The sequence below is a fragment of the Mustela putorius genome, unplaced genomic scaffold (genome assembly GCF_011764305.1).
Source record: "Mustela putorius furo isolate JIRA1106 unplaced genomic scaffold, ASM1176430v1.1 tig00000275_pilon_pilon_pilon, whole genome shotgun sequence".
Classification (NCBI taxonomy): Eukaryota; Metazoa; Chordata; class Mammalia; order Carnivora; family Mustelidae; genus Mustela; species Mustela putorius.
Window position 1 is genome coordinate 14,343,780 of NW_025421341.1, and position 15,995 is coordinate 14,359,774.

Below are 15,995 nucleotides of genomic sequence, written 5' to 3' on the forward strand. Positions count from 1 at the left end.
TTTTTTCTTTCTTTCTGTGGCTTTAGATATGTGTGTGTGAGGCTTACTCTTCCTAAAACCCTGCACTATGAGTGCATTTAGTAGAGGAGGTAGTAGAAGAGTATTAGGTTATTAGGTTATTCTTTAGCCCAAGCAAAGTTTTTAAATAATAAATGGATATTTAATTCTGCCCCTGTTTCTATGTAGGTTTCCTTCCCTTCTCAGACCTGTCTTTCTTCTCTCCCTCTATTCTGACAGTTCTGACATTAAAAATATTGCTGAATTACTCTAATTCTATTGTATTAGAGAAGTACCAGTCAGGCTAAGGTTTTATAGGGCCGGGCTTGGATCAGTTAGGGATGGGGAGAAAAAAATAAAAAAAAAAAAAATCACGGTAAACGGATCCTTATTACTGCAAACATCAGTTATTGTTGGATTAGGAGCCTGGTTTCGGAAATCAAGTGGCACAGATTTAAAACCAGATCATGCTCCTTACGTGTGACCCACATGGACTTTAGTGCCTGATATCCTTACCTTTAAAAGGGGGTGGCCACGATATTTTCTACATGTTAAGTGTATTAAGAGGACTGTGTGAGTTAGTATGTGCGTGTGTGTGTGTGTGTGTGTGTGTGTGTTTAACATAGAATATTGGTGAATATTAGCTTATTTATCTATCTGCAGGCTAATGTTTAGTACTGCCAAGTCTTCAAAAAGGTTTCTGGATATTTGAAGTATAATTTATGACACCTCATCTGAGCAGAATATAAAATACGAACAGTAAAAAAACTGTTGTGTTGTGGACACTTAGCACATCCCAGCTATGTAGACTCTCCTACTGAGCAGTCCAATTTCCAAATGTATGTTAGGCAGGATCATGTAAATAATTTAGTTTCTGCTGGTGTTTATCGTACATTATTAAAATACCAACGTGCAGTGGCTGCTACCTTCTTTTATAAAGTTCTTCATTGTGACTTTGCTCATATGTTTCCCATTTCTCCTCCAGGTATTATATGTAAATGTAGATTTTTAAAATTGACATTCTCGAATATGTCTTCAATTTAAAGGAGCCGCCCCTATTTCAACCGGACATCCTCACTGTAACTAAATGGGATGAAATTCGGTAGGCTGTGTACACTCCTCACAACTTGAGACAACTTTGTAAAGAAGTGTCTAGCATTTACTGTCACACAGTTTTATTGACATATCTTCACTTAAGGAGTTTTATTTGAGAGGCAATTAATAAAGCATTCTGTATAATGAATACAACAAATATTAATATCTAATGTCTAGCATATGTTGATTCATTTTCAAGTTACAAAATTCTGTGATTTTTTTTCCCTTGAAATAGTTTAGAAAATTTGCCACAGAGTAGGGAGGCTCTCAACTAATTAGGGTGTCCTGAAAAAGAAGTCCATAAATTGAGCCGTAATGTCCTATGACTAAGGCTGGGGTGGGGTTGGACTGCGTGTAGGCAATCCTATGTAAAGCATATAAAATTGGTTGGTCCCCAGAAAGGTGAATTTAGCTCCAGAAGAAGAGGTGTTTACCAACAAACATATACATGAAAATCCCTGCTATAGGTGCCTTAATTATGAAGCCAGATTGTCTTTAAGTTTTGTAAATAAAGGAAAGTATAATGGCAGATTTTTATTCAGAACATAGAACTTGGATGTTTTTGTTCTAATCTATCCTTTCTGTTATTATTAAACATGTATTGGCTCACCATATAATATAAAGGACAGCTAGTCTGCATGAGTTTCTTATTCTTAGGGAGTTCATGAGTACAGTTTTCTCTGAGTTAAAGCATACAAGAATCCAGTTCTTTTCCTTTTTGTCAAAATAAGGTCTTCTTATACATATGAATAAACTCATTTAACTTTGGAACTTGTAAAAAAAAAAAAAATAGGGCATCCTACAAGGAAAGACATAGAAAAGGCCGAGGTAAAGTAATTTGTCTCAAAGACAACAGTGGAATCAGTCTTGACATCTTGTCTATTTGTGCTTAAATTCTACTGACTGGAGGGGCATTATAAGGATTGGTCATAGGTCTTAGCTCTCTTATTCAATTGTAACTCTCAAAGTAGAGTGCCATGCTTGCCTTGTATCGCTTAGATCACGCAGCACCCAGCCCTGCCCAATGTAGACACGTAGAAGTATTTGCGTAAGTGAATGTGTCAGTACGTTAATTGTGTTGATTTAAGGAAGCCACAATAATCATGGGTAGTTAAGGTTTATATTAAGTAACATAATGTCATCATCAGAAATCTAACATCAGCCTCACTGACTTCAGTGTTAGCTAGTACCTATCAGCCTATAGAAGTCAACCTTATTAAAACCGAGGTGAACCCGTTCCCGTTTGATGCATGTATTCAGGTTAATATATTATTGGGAAAAATAATTATCGGTCTCAAAATGTAAGCTGTTTGCATAAACGTGTTGTAGATTGAAAAAAATCACTTGTTGGGTCCCTATTATATGCCAAGTTTTCTGGTATGTTCTGAACATATATTATCTCACATAATCCTCAAAGAATGTGGGAAATTGGCATTCTTAGCCCCATTCTAAAGATGAAAAAACTGAGGCTCATACATTTTTAAACATTAATTGGTAGAAAAAATGGTCGGACTCAAATCAAACACATTCTCTAGGTTCTTTCTTTTGTGCCCGCTACCTTAAATTATTGTTTCTCTAAGATTAAAAATTGCTTGTAGTAATGCAATTTGAATACTAATGTAACACATGATACTTGTATGATTAAAATGAACTATCTACTTTTACAGAAGCATAACCTGTTTTTACGGAAATAGTGCCACCTTAAAGAGGTGATCACTATCTTGTTACTGCTACAACTGCCTACCAATTAAGTAGGATTGGATTTTAATACTCTCATTTTAGTATTTAGAAACAAAAGTACAGGCTTAAATGTTACGTTCACAAAGCAGTGTGTTTAGAAATAAAGTCATGAAGGTGTCCTTAGGGCTTTGTAAAATCTAAATTATTGATAACACATTAATGACTGTAAACATGATCTGAAATTCTTTTTTTAGAAAATTTTTTTAATGCGAAATTTTGTACTGTCACCACAGAAAAAATATTTTCTAAAAGTTATTTTGCTTATACTTTTATTACTGGATATAATGCATGTTCACTAAAGAAAACTTAATAATACCTAAAAGTGAGATAAATCTAGAAGAAGAGAAAAATCCCAGCCTTGAAGTAAATAAATACCTTGGCTGAAGGTTGACTTTATCACTAGTATTTGTACCAAGATTCAATGGCACATTTACCCTTTGTTGAAAAAATCGTTCTTGAAATTACTTGTTATATTTTGTTGATACAGTCTACTTATAATGGTTCCTGTTTATATACAAGAAGAAATGCATTTTGAAATTTGGGCCAAAGTGTCATAATTCAGTGGTCAACTTGCCTTTTGGCAATGTCAGAGTTTGTAGTAATCTTTTGAAAAATTTCCAAGTCACATCAGCATGTTTTGCCCTAGGAGAGCACACATCATTTACTTCTGCCCATCCTTTCACTCTGGAGGAGGTTAAATAGAATGTGTGGAGCCTGGAAGGGTGGGTGACAGCTGGAAGAGATTTTTGTAGAGGCCTCAGAGTCTTCCAGAAGATTGATTATGCAGCATTTTCTGCCAGCTTCACCCCGGTTATCCTCCCATCAGGAAATCTGGTGCTGGACCTCATTGTGTTTCTGATAATTCGGATGACTTCAGGACATTTCTTTAATCTCCTGAAGTTTAGATCTATTTTTCAAATATATGGGTAAGGACCCTGATACCCTCCAGTTCTCCTAAGGATGATAGAAAAATTCATTTGCATTAAAAAAAATGTATTTTTTTTTTAAAAAAGTAATGTTAACTCTTATGGGAACCATTTTTGTTGAGTGAGTGAACAGCCAAATAACGTCCCCTGAGTTCAGGTGGAAACTCAGGCTGTCTTCTCACCTCAGTGAACGTTTCCTGATGGGCAGTCGGGAGTTTATAGAACAGCATGAGGACGTCAAGACAGTTTCTTGGAGGCATCATTATACTGAATCTTACCTTTCTCAACCAGTTCGCTTGGGAATGAATTATTGCAAGGCAGGAAATACTAATTTTTGCTTTTACTCTGCCTTTTTATCACCTTGGCCTTCTTGATTTGGGATCGGTTAGAAAATAATGCCTGTTCGATGATTTCAATATTGCTGGTTAGCTATAAGCTATAATAATAGAAAATTTGTGTGAAAGAACTTAAATCTTCCAGCTCTGTTTGGAAAAGGAAAAGCACTCTGAAACTGGCCGATGGAAACAGTAACAGTCATGTAGCTCGACTGCAGCCTTGACACACACACAGCGGAAGTCGGTGATTGGATTTCCTATTACAGACAGGGAGAGGCCTGTTGACTTTCTATACCCCTAAAGAGCATGTATCATTAGCTGTGCTGCGGCACTGAGTCCATCAAGCACTGAGTGCTCCAAGAAGTGACAGGGTGACCAGCTGTCCGGGCTACTGCTGGCTGTCTTCTTATGAGTCACATGGGGCAGTGTGTTAGTGTTGCCTGACTGCTGTCAAAGTTTATTTCCCTCTCTGCTAACTGGTTGAAGATGTTTGTACCCACGAGAATTTTGAGCCATGTACTGTAGGTACTTTTGTGCCTGACCCTAGCATGAAGAGTTAATTTATTATGAATAGATGATAAAACCCACCTTCTGTAATTTTTTTTTATGTCAAAAGCTTAGAAATGAAGCACATGTTATTATTTGGAAATATTTCAGGCATGAGCTTATCAAAAACTGGGTCATTTGTTTTCCTTTGTCTCTCAATTATTTTCTTTCTTGCGTGACAGTTGACATTTTGGCAAGCTAACAATTGAGGATAACCCATTACTAGAGATTGCCTTTCATTGAGAAGCAGGTAAAATGCCTGGAAATGAGTCAGAGCCAACTAAATCTAGGTCAACAAAGATATCTTAGTTTACAGGATTAAGCAACACTATATATGTGGAAGAACTCTTAAAGTCTTCAGATGTAAGGTGTTAGTTTAAATGTTGGCACCAACTCTACTACTAAAACCCCACGCTAGTTCACAAACTGCATTTTTGGTGCATTTTGAGAATGCACATGAATGCGTTACATTTGCACTTTCTAACTTAGGGACAGGTGAAAGCCGGGAGATCTGCTGGTTGAAATGTTCCCCTCTGAAGGGCAGCAGGTGAGGCAGCATTTCTTGCTGCAATAAATGCCATTTCAGCTTCTACTTCTTGCTACTGAAATTGGGTGGTAGAGAAGGATCCCAACTACAATTCATTCACTCATGTCTTACCTTGCTTTCTTTTCCTCATAGAAATCACCACTGCCTTACATATTTGTGTTCTTGAGGTGGAAAGCCCCCAGAGGGCAGGAAGCTTCTTGATAAATTATTGGTCACCATGATACACCAGTGCTTAGAGAAGTGGCTTCTATGAAGCAGATTTTCAGAAATCATTACTTAGAAGAGTGAATAACTAATTCCAAAGTGTCCACCATTTGCTTGGGAAAATATTCTTACAGTAATACAATAATGAAGCTGTGTCTTGGGTCATTGTCAGGCTTTACACATTCTATTTAGCTATGCAATGCTACCTCGATTACACTAAGGATTAAATAGACGATGTTAAGAATTTAACCATCCGTTGTAATATTTTCTTTATAGTTTTAAATAAATGGTTAAGGAAATTTTAAGTATGGGTAACTACATGTGAAATATAGGGAAAATACATATAGCTAATTTAAGTTATTTTCATTCCACTATAATGCTTTTCTGTTTAGTACTGCTTTGGGGGGAAATTAAAGGTTTAGCCCCTGATTAGTTCAGCTGAGGGTTGGCAGGAGTCTGACAAAGTACTTAATATTTAACATTGGTCACAGCAGATCTGTTTCCTCTGTTTGTGCTTTTAGACTTATAGGAAACCCTAACTTTTGCGGCAGCTACATTTGTTCCAGCTATAGGATTTCACATTATTATGTATAAATTCTAACCCTCTTTGGTCCTTTGTATTTAACATAATGAAATACAATAAGAACATTAAAATGGATGAAAATGTTCTTTGTAATAATAGTTCTGAACTCAGTCCTTTTATACCTCTTTTGGGTATTTGCAATTCTTTATTAAGTTAATTAAGTTATGCTGGAACTGAGTTATAATAACAACGTATGTAGGAGGTAAGTGTCCCTGGATTCACCCAGGAGAAGACCAGTGACTCAGAGAAGGAGGTTCAGAAATGTGTGGAATGCTTCAGTTTGGCTTGTTAGTGCCTTACTAGAGTTTTCAGGAAATCCGAGCTTTGGGTAACAGATTTACTTTATTGTTTAAGGACTGCCTATAACCATGTGTTCTTTGAAATTCTAGTTTCACCAAGATGACAAAATGACTTATTGGTTGGCCTAGGAGAATGTGTGCTTTCTGAATTGGAGAAAATCAAGGTTGTGACTTTAATCCTAAAGAATATCGGGATGCTAGCGACCCCTGGGTGACTCAGTTCATGGAGCCTCTGACTCTTGGTTTCTGCTCAGGTCATGATCTAGTGGTTGTGGGATCGAGCCCTGCCTTGGGCTCCACATCCAGTATGGAGTCTGCTTCAGACTCTCTCTTTCCCTGTTCCTCTGCCCCATCCTCCACTTGTGCACTTGTGCTTTCTCTCTCTCATAAAGAAAATCTTAAAAAAGAGATGTTAGACACACCATTTCTCTTTCTTGACGAGTGTCTCAGGTGTTTCCCACATATTCCCAAACCTCAGCTGCAAATCCAAGTATTAATGACAAGATTCTCCACTAAAGATTTTGAACAAATAATTAATAATGCATTCACTTTACTGTAAAACCGTTTCAAAGGAGACCTTGGATTTTAAAGACTAATGGTGTGAGTGAACTGATAGATTTTCATCCTGAAAAAAAGTAAGCTTATTGGCTTTTGCAGATTCTATTGTTACTCAAGTGTACCACCTCAATAAAAATAAATACAACATTATTCAGATACATTTTAGCTCTCAAATAACTCATGCTTCTTACTGCTGTGTTTCATCCTAAGTCTTGAATAGGTTAATTTCTTAAACTACATATCTGCTTAACATTAATAAAATAAAATTTATAAAGAAAGAAAAAAAACCCAAAAGACTCTTGGATGAGAATATGTAAGGCCTTTTTGCTATAGATCTTTGAGGTATTGTCAGCAAAAAGTTTCTTAAAAAATTAATAATGCCATCTCCCCTATTTTTGTCCCAATAAAAAATACTTAGAGAAAGAACTACAGGAGACTAGGCTCTTTCCATTTCAAAAATTTGTCATTTTTAAAATTAATATATATTATTTGTTTCAGGGTACAGGTCCGTGAATCATCAGTGTTACACAACTCACAGCACTCACCAGAGCACATGCCCTCCCCAATGTCCATCACCAGCCACCCTACCCTTCTCCCCCCCGCCCTGCCTCCAGCAGCCCTCCGTTTGTTTCCTGTGATTAAGAGTCTTTTATGGTTCGTCTCCTTCCCTGGTGCCATCTTGTTTCATTTTCCCCTCCCTTCCCCCCATGAACCCCTGCCCTGACTCTCAGATTCCTCCTATCAGTGAGAATATATGATAATTATCTTTCTCTGATTAACTTATTTTGCTTAGCATAATACTCTCTAGTTCCATCCACATCACTGCAATTGGCAAGATTTTTTTAGATGGCTGCATAGTATTCCACTGTATTTTTTAAATAGTTTTTTTTTTTTAAAGCATGTTTACCCTCACTATTTCTACCTGAATTTTTTTTTAAATCTACCTTGTTATTCTTTTTTTTTTTTTTAAGATTTTATTTATTTGTTTTACAGAGACACGGTGAGAGAGGAAACACAAGCAGGGAGAGTGAGAGAGGGAGAAGCAGGCTTCCTGCCATGCAGTGAGCCCAGTCCCAGAACCCGGGGATCATGACCTGAGCCAAAGGCAGACGCTTAACAACTGAGCCACCCAGGTACCCTCTGCCTGAATTTGAATATGCTAGAATTCTGTAAGGAATCACACAGGAAGAACCATTCGTATCCTAATTTAAAACAAGAAATGAAAGAATATACGTATGTATAAATATACACAGGCCCTATAACCAAATATATGTATGTATTTCACTTTGTCTCTGACTTCTTTTATTATTTCTTGGCCTTAATAAATGATGTTTGTGGGCGCCTGGGTGGCTCAGTGGGTTAAAGTCTCTGCCTTTGGCTCCGATCATGATCCTTGGGTCCTGGGATGGAGTCCCACATGGGGCTCTCTGCTCAGCAGGGAGCCAGCTTCCCCCTTTCTCTCTGCCTGCCTCTCTGCCTGCTTGTGATCTCTGTCTGTCAAATAAATAAATAAAATCTTAAAAAAAAAATGATGTTTGTGTAATGTCAATTAATAGGAATCTTTATCCATAGATACTGGATATCTAATCTTTATAAGCTTAGTTTTCTTTCTCCTGGGAGTAATAATAGTATCTGCTGTATTTGATCTTTTGAGGATTAAATGGATAATAGATGTGGCACATTTTGTACAATGCCTGAGTTATACAAACTCTTAATGATCCTTTCTTATGATTGCTGCTGTTTTGTATCAGAAATAGTACAACAGTTTCCAGAAAACAAATTCTGCGACTGAGGTGTTTGGAAGTTATTCACTTTAAATGAGTTGTTATTATCCAGTTTCTGTGTCACCCGGTCATTTTTTTGTTCTGTGTTGTGACAGTAGATGGGTGAATTAGACACATGTGACCGGCCCTCTTTAGTTGTAACCTCTATTTGCGATCATTATTATAGCAGCTACAGCAAACATGTCCAAGTACAGAACATTCCATTAAGAGCCATACAGATTGCCTAGCTTCCTACGATGTTTTTGTATGAATAATACAAAGTCTAGAGGTGAAATTAGTTGGAGTGTCCATGACTCAGCCTCTTTTTCCGGAGAGTGACTCATTACACAATTATAGATGGATTCCTGACTTTATGCTATATACCACACTAAGTGCTTGAGATACAAACACGGATTTGCTGGGTCACTGACCCGGAGCAGCCCACAGACTCTGCAGGATACAGCATTCATTAACTACAATACGGGTTTACATGTGGCCAGTACTCTATTAATGTCATCTCTACCTATCAAGGAAACGATTAAATGTACAATAATGTGGGCTGGCTAGACAACGTAACTCCATGATTTGGGACACACACACACACACACACACTTCTGATTTTATATTGACGGGTGATAGTGTAATTACATCACTACTGTTTTCATTCCTTTTTGTGCTGTTTTACTTCATTCTTGTTCCATGTCTCATAGATCATACTCTCCATGAATAGATTCGTTGTCTCATAAATACCTTTCCTTGATGGTCCTGCTGGAAACTCAAACTTTAATGTGTCTAAAAAAGCCCCATCACCCTCTGTTCTTGCTCAGCAGCCTCCTCCTCCTTCAGCCTTACCCCCATTTCCAAGAGCGATACCAGCTGTCTGGGAGTTGGTCTCAGAATTCTTTTGGCTCCTTTTCTCTGCCCCGTGCCTTTCACGTATGACCAATCCCCAAGTCCCATTGCTTATAGACAACACTATGGACTGAATTGCATCCCCTCAAAACTCATATATTGAAGCCCTAACCCCAGAGTGGTTGTATTTAAGAGATATGGCTATTAGGAGGTAGATAGTGTTAAATAAAGTCATCAAAGTGAGGCCCTCATTTGACAGTGGCCATATAAGGGCACAGTGAGAAGGTGGTTTTATATATATATATACATGCACACACACACACACACACACACACACACACACACAAGCCAGGGGGAGGGCTCTTACCAGAATCAGACCAAGCCAGCACCCTGATCTCAGACTTCCAGCCCCCAGAACTTGAGAAGACGCATTCCTATTAAGTCACCCCATCAATGGCATCTCGTCAGGCATCCCGAGCTAAGATGCTTACCTATGCAGAAACTGAGTATCCTTCCGCCTCTCCATCGACACTGTCTACCTGAGTTGAGTCTTCATTAGCATTCACTGGGACTTCTGTGGGAGACACCTCAACGGTTGATTCTTCTTTAATCGCTTCTCATCTTTGATCCAATCTGCATGGTGTCGCCAGCTCCCATTACCTAATTATGCCATTCTTGAATTTAAAACCTTCAGTAGTTCACTTTAGCATACAAAATTAAATATATTTAATTATGTAGCCTCCTCAGCATATCATTCAAGGTTATTACCCTAATACAGACCCAACCTGGCCTTTCACCCAATTAGCGTTTTTCTTGTGTGTAATATTCCAGTCAGGTAGGACTGCAGGTGTCTGTACAGAGAGCCCTGGGGTTGGCTTCTTCCATCACTTTGTTTCCACAGCGTCCATTGTCTGTGTGGGTGTCCTCCCCACTCCATCTCCACTTATCTAAATCCTTTACCATCTTCAAGGCTCAAGTCAAACCCATATCTTCGGTGAGACTTTATCTACATAATAGGATTTCTTAGTGTTTTTTTTTTCCCCTTCTTTGATCTCTTCTAGTTCTTTGCTGGTATTTCTCTGTAACAGCAGGCATATTCTCCTTTGTATCATACATACCCTTTGTCTTTTGGTTTTTTTATAACTACCCCATCCCAACACATTCTAACTAAGCTCGTTGATGGCAAAGAACTTTGGATCCCTGAAATACAAAACAAGTCTACTAAAAAAAAAAGAGAGGGAGAGAGAGAGAACCCACAGAACTGCTCTATATTAAAAAAAAATAAAGATTATAAACAATTAAAAAGCACTTCAGTTATTTTTTAATAGAATCGATTTTTAATTGCCTCACAACTGCAATATTCCCTACATTCGTATCTGTAAATTGAAACTCAAGCAGTAACTTTTCTATTGCTCAAACAGCAACCGTTTCTGTAAATTGAGTTTCTTGGGTAACTTTAGGAAGGGAAAAGCGCAGCAAGGGTGAAAGGTGTTGTTTCAATTGACAGTGACATTGATATGCTAATAGCTAAAATATGCTATTTTCAACTTTTATTTCACGTGAGGTGGAAACAAGCATACTTCAGCTTGACATAGAGTTTATAATCTGATCTCATTATCACAATATGATTTATAATATGGAAGCATGAGACCATTTCTTATTGGAAAAGTGGGGGAAGCTTTAGCAGTTAACTCTCAGAGATTATTTTCTGACATTTCCCCTACCTTTTTGTTATGGAGCAAAAAGATGGAGAAGTGATGCTTTTATATGCTGATAAGTTAAACTGCCTGGAAGCAGATGCTGAATCCTATTGAACAGAATTTCATTTGAGTCATGCTTAGGGCATTGTTTAGCGGAAACCTACACAAAGAGTCTTGACCTGTGTGTTTGAAATGGCAGATGTTCACAGTGAAGACTGAGCCTTAGGGCAACATAAATCTTCACTATTCTGTGCCTATTTGCTCAATAACTGGGTTGAATGGGGTGGGGGGAAGAGAGAGTTATTTACGAAGCAGCTGCTCCTGCTGCAAATGGACACCTTCCCCTTAAGATAAGAAACGCAAGCAAACAAACAAACAAAAAAATTCCTAAGAGCCCAAGCAAGTATAAGTCCACCAGGTCAAAAAGGATCACCTCTTGTTCCTCAGAACTTTGTTTCCATGAAATATTTTTGGTGCAAGTCAAGTGGGACAAGGATAGGATTTTTTATTTTTTTAATTTCTGCCAAACGGGGGATTTTTCAGCCATTCCCTTAAATTTGGCAAATCATCAGAAAAGCACAACACTAAGCATCTTCATTCACTTGACAAATATTTATATTCTTCTGTGTGCTCAACCCCTTGCTAAGCGTACAGGTTCAGCTATAAGTTTCACATGGCTAAGATAGCATTGATATTTTTTTTTAATTTTTATTTATTTATTTATTTTTAGCATTGATATTTTAAATAAAGTTTGTATTTGGCTCATGCTATATTGAAAAGAAAATAAACTAGAATTTTTGGGAGGCAGGGCTGGCTTGTTGGGGGGAGTAGAGTGGTTGGCAGTAAGTCAGAAATTCTCTCCACCTATGGAACAAACACATAACGCAGCCTAGTTTCTGTATCACAAAGCCTAACTTTTGAAATGCTCCATATCATTTTGCTTTTACTATGAAAGTATGTATATATTTGAAAGTGCATGTAGAAAAGATAAAATCCAACCTATTTAAAAGATATCAGGATATTGATCTAGTCTGTTAAAGAGGCGTTCGCAAGAAGTAGCTCAGTGGCCAAATGGTCAATTGAGACTTTGAGGCGCACACAAACAATTGTGCAGGTGTAGGGAGTCTTTGCTGGATTCCAGGTAACTAGGGAACCACATTTTCTTAGGGAAAGGTGACTGGTACTCAACATGGTTAAAATGTACATATACACGGTGCCCTCTGCTTGTACTTTGTCTCTCATTTCTAGTGTTCATCCGTACTATTTTAGCCTCCTCTTGCACACACAGGAGGACACTCGCACATGCACACCTACATGTACGGCACACACAGCTGCACTTCCAGTCACTCAGTGTGGTGAAGCTCTGTTGTTCCTGCTCTCCCTGTATTTTTCTTCCTAATTTAGGAAATTTTTTCTTCCTCTCCTTTCCCTCCTCTCCCTTTACTAGTCTTTCTTCTTCGTTTAATCTCTCCCGCTTTCTTTTTTCTTTAAATTTGTGGAGCAAAAATTAAACAAAGCAAAACAGAAAGAACTATGTTTGAAAGTGAGTGTCCCAAATTTTCTCAAGTCTATGGCATTCTGAGTGACCTGGTAATTTTTTTCATGGTGCTCTGCAGACCAAAAGAAATGGCTTCGCAGCTCCATTTCATTAGTAAAACAAGTATGTGTGCACTAACAACTTAGTGGCCTTTAAAAAATAAATACATGAAAATTGAAAGAAAAATCTTTTTCCTTCATCCCTAGAAACCCACAATTACTTACGAATGGTAGGTGTGTGTTTCCTTCCTGGGTCAACCCAGCCTTCAAACCTGGGAGTCGGACGGGACACTGGTTTTCATGCAGTATTTGCTTTTATCTGACAAACATGATAAAAATCCAGCTTTGCCAAGTTATCCCATCATTGAAACGAATGTAGCAGAATCTGATACTAGACTCTGGTACTGCAACCGTGGATTACTTCAAGTGAATAGCTTGTGTTGTGCCTGATGGATGTTGCTATGATTTTTCATGTATTTAAAGTATTTTATCGTTCTGTGAATTTCCACTGGTGTCCTGGGGTACCATGCATGGCACACAGTCTAGGAGCTGTGACTTTATAGAAAAAGAAGAATATTTGTATCAAAGTAAAATAAAGTCAAGTGCTTGAAGTGGAAGTAGACATATTAAAATCATTAACCTCAAAAATCCACCAACATATTCCCATATTCTTTTTTTTCATCTTCACAAATCTATCATTTCATTCTTATATAATAAAGTTCACTTTTTTAAGCACCTACCCTTAAGATTAAAAGGCAGGAATTTCACTTCCAATCCAACTTTTTAATTTACTGGTTTACTAGTATTTCCTTTTTATTTTCTTTTAATAAAAACTCTATACATTTAAGGTGGGTAACATGATGCTCCGATGTATGGAGTGACTATGATTATGATAAGCTAGCTAATTAACATAACTCAATGGAGTATACGAGTATTATTTTAGACTATTCTTTTCATTAAATACTTACCATTGACACTCAATTTCGGTTTTGAATTTAACCTAGAAGTCTAATAATGAACCATTTTTAACAGTGTCATGCAGAACATATTCTAAGTTCTAGCCAGTTAATTCACAAACACACTTTTGAAAACTAACTTTTTTTATTTTTATTGGAGATTTAGCCATAGACACTCCCTGCAGCAAGTCAAGAATTTTACTCTGTGTCATCTCAGTTATTTTGTTTACTAACTGTCCGAAAGACAGGCTAACTTTTGGCACAGAAGTTTTGGGTTTGCTTTTGTCCTTGGTGGACCTTCTTTGTACTTCCATTGGACAGTGTGCTTCTTGGTATAATTTAGTGGCAAGGCTTAAGTGTAAGAAAGCAGTGGGAAGGTGGATAGGTTGTCACTGGAATTGTCTTATTTGACTTTTGTTGCCTTTAAACAGATTGTTGATCCTGGACTAAAAATCTACACCCTGGTAGACCAGATTAATGGTCCAAATGCAGTAGTTGTTACTATTTTCAATTAAACATCTTTCAGGAGAAATGGTAGTACACTGAGTACAGAAATTTATTTAAAAAATGTTTTCTGTTGTTGACAAGAACAAGCATTGTTCTGTTTTGTATAAAAACTGAAGATAAAAATAGGACCTAATCTGGGCATTTAAAAGGTCTTGTTAGATGAGAGCTAGAAAATAATTTGAAGTTTTATAACTTTGTAAACTCCCATTATTATAAATGTCTATGGTGTCAACCAGCACATTTTTTTCTTTAATAAAATAAAAGTTTGAATCATTCAATTGATTTAATTTACGAGATGTTTTTCTGTTTATCTTTCAGACTTTATTGATCTGATCCAAGGTATTTTGGGACTGCTGGCTGGAATTAAGGTTGGTGATGTGTTTATATTGATGATGAATAGCTGTGAAATAAAATAGAAGCATTGCGGGCCTTTGGACAGTTGGGTCAAATAACTGCTGCAGAGTGTGGTATAGAAAGATGAATCTTAGTGAGAAATGGATACGTTTCAGACTTGGGGCACTTAACACACACGTTTTCCTGAGCAGCATTTGCTTTCCTAGTTCCTATAATTTCTTTAATTGTCAACTATTGTTTAATTTCTTTTACCTGTCTTACTAGCTGAATTTTGATCAAATGAAATGATCCCGTTCTAACATATTCAGTTAATAAATACACATACCAGAAGAAAGACTTCTTTGTAAGGCTGGGTAACATTTTTAAAGAATGCTTAGCTTCCTGGGGTCCCTGGGTAGTGCAGCTGGTTAGATGTCCAGCTTCTGGTTTCAGCTCAGGTCTTGATCTCGGGATCTTGAGGTCAAGCGCTGAGTCAGGTTCCGTGCTCAGCAGGGAGTCTACTTGAGATTCTCTTTCTCTCTGTCCCTCTGCCTCTCCACACCAACTCTAAAATAATTAAAAAAAAAATCTTATAAAAGAAGAAGAAGAAGAAGAAGAAGAAGAATGGTGAGCTTCCTTAATTTGAAGGGAAACTCTTAAAGCCCATGATTTCGTAGCCATGTTTCCTAGGGATGGTGGAGCTGAAACATTGCTTACCAGTTGTAAATTTCAATTAATTGGTGAAAATGCTAAGATGTCATCCCTTTTGTTCATCCCTTTTCTTGTTAGTGGGTTTCATGGGAGACTCAAAACCAGCTGAACTGAGTTTAGAGTAGTAACAGAGCATTAGAGGGCACTCACATCGGTGGGCTTGAGATTTCATTTATCCCCTCTGTGTTCGTATCTAGAATATGTATTCAGATTTTAAAACAAAAGAAAAGCTAATTCATGAATGAAATGAGGGCTTTCGTTGCTCATGTAAAAAACAAAATGCCGGGTGTTGCTAAATTTTTTGTATGGGGCTTTGATTAATAATTAACATAAAGAATCTTGGCTTTTCATTTATGCTTACATTAATCAGGAGTTTAGCCTTCAAAGCCCAAATTTACCCTCCAAATTGCAGTGTCTAGCACACAACGGGCACACAGTAAATATGTTCATTTTCTGGCTTCAAATTCTGACACCCGCAATGCACACGTGTGCGCTACTGTTTTTTTCTCTTTTTCGTTTTGCCTGGCTTTTTTCATAGCCACTACTCAGTACCTTCTGTGTAAACTTACACATATTTAAACATGGAATTTCTTGTAAGACTTTGAACTTTTTGCTACTTCTCTTTCCCTACTCGCGCCTGTCCCTCTGCCAAGCAGTAATGACAAGTAGGATGAGCTTTTTAGAAAAGTATAAATCTTTGAATCAGGAATATTTTTATGCACAAGATTAACTTTGAACTGTTACTTTTTCCCTTTACTTAAAAGTAAATCCTTTTGTCCCTCTTCCTTTATGGATTTTGTTTTATGG

The 15,995-nt window shown here is 37.3% G+C and overlaps 1 protein-coding gene across 21 annotated transcripts in view; it reads left to right on the forward strand.

Annotated features, from left to right (window-relative positions):
* The window catches only part of MAP2 (microtubule associated protein 2), a 290,837-nt gene that overhangs the window by 54,982 nt on the left and 219,860 nt on the right, over positions 1-15,995 (forward strand). For all 21 annotated transcript variants that reach the window (XM_045078671.1, XM_045078674.1, XM_045078669.1 and 18 more), the window contains exon 2: positions 14,463-14,512. The gene's annotated coding sequence lies outside the window, so the exon portion shown is untranslated. The remainder of the gene's footprint in view (positions 1-14,462; positions 14,513-15,995) is intronic.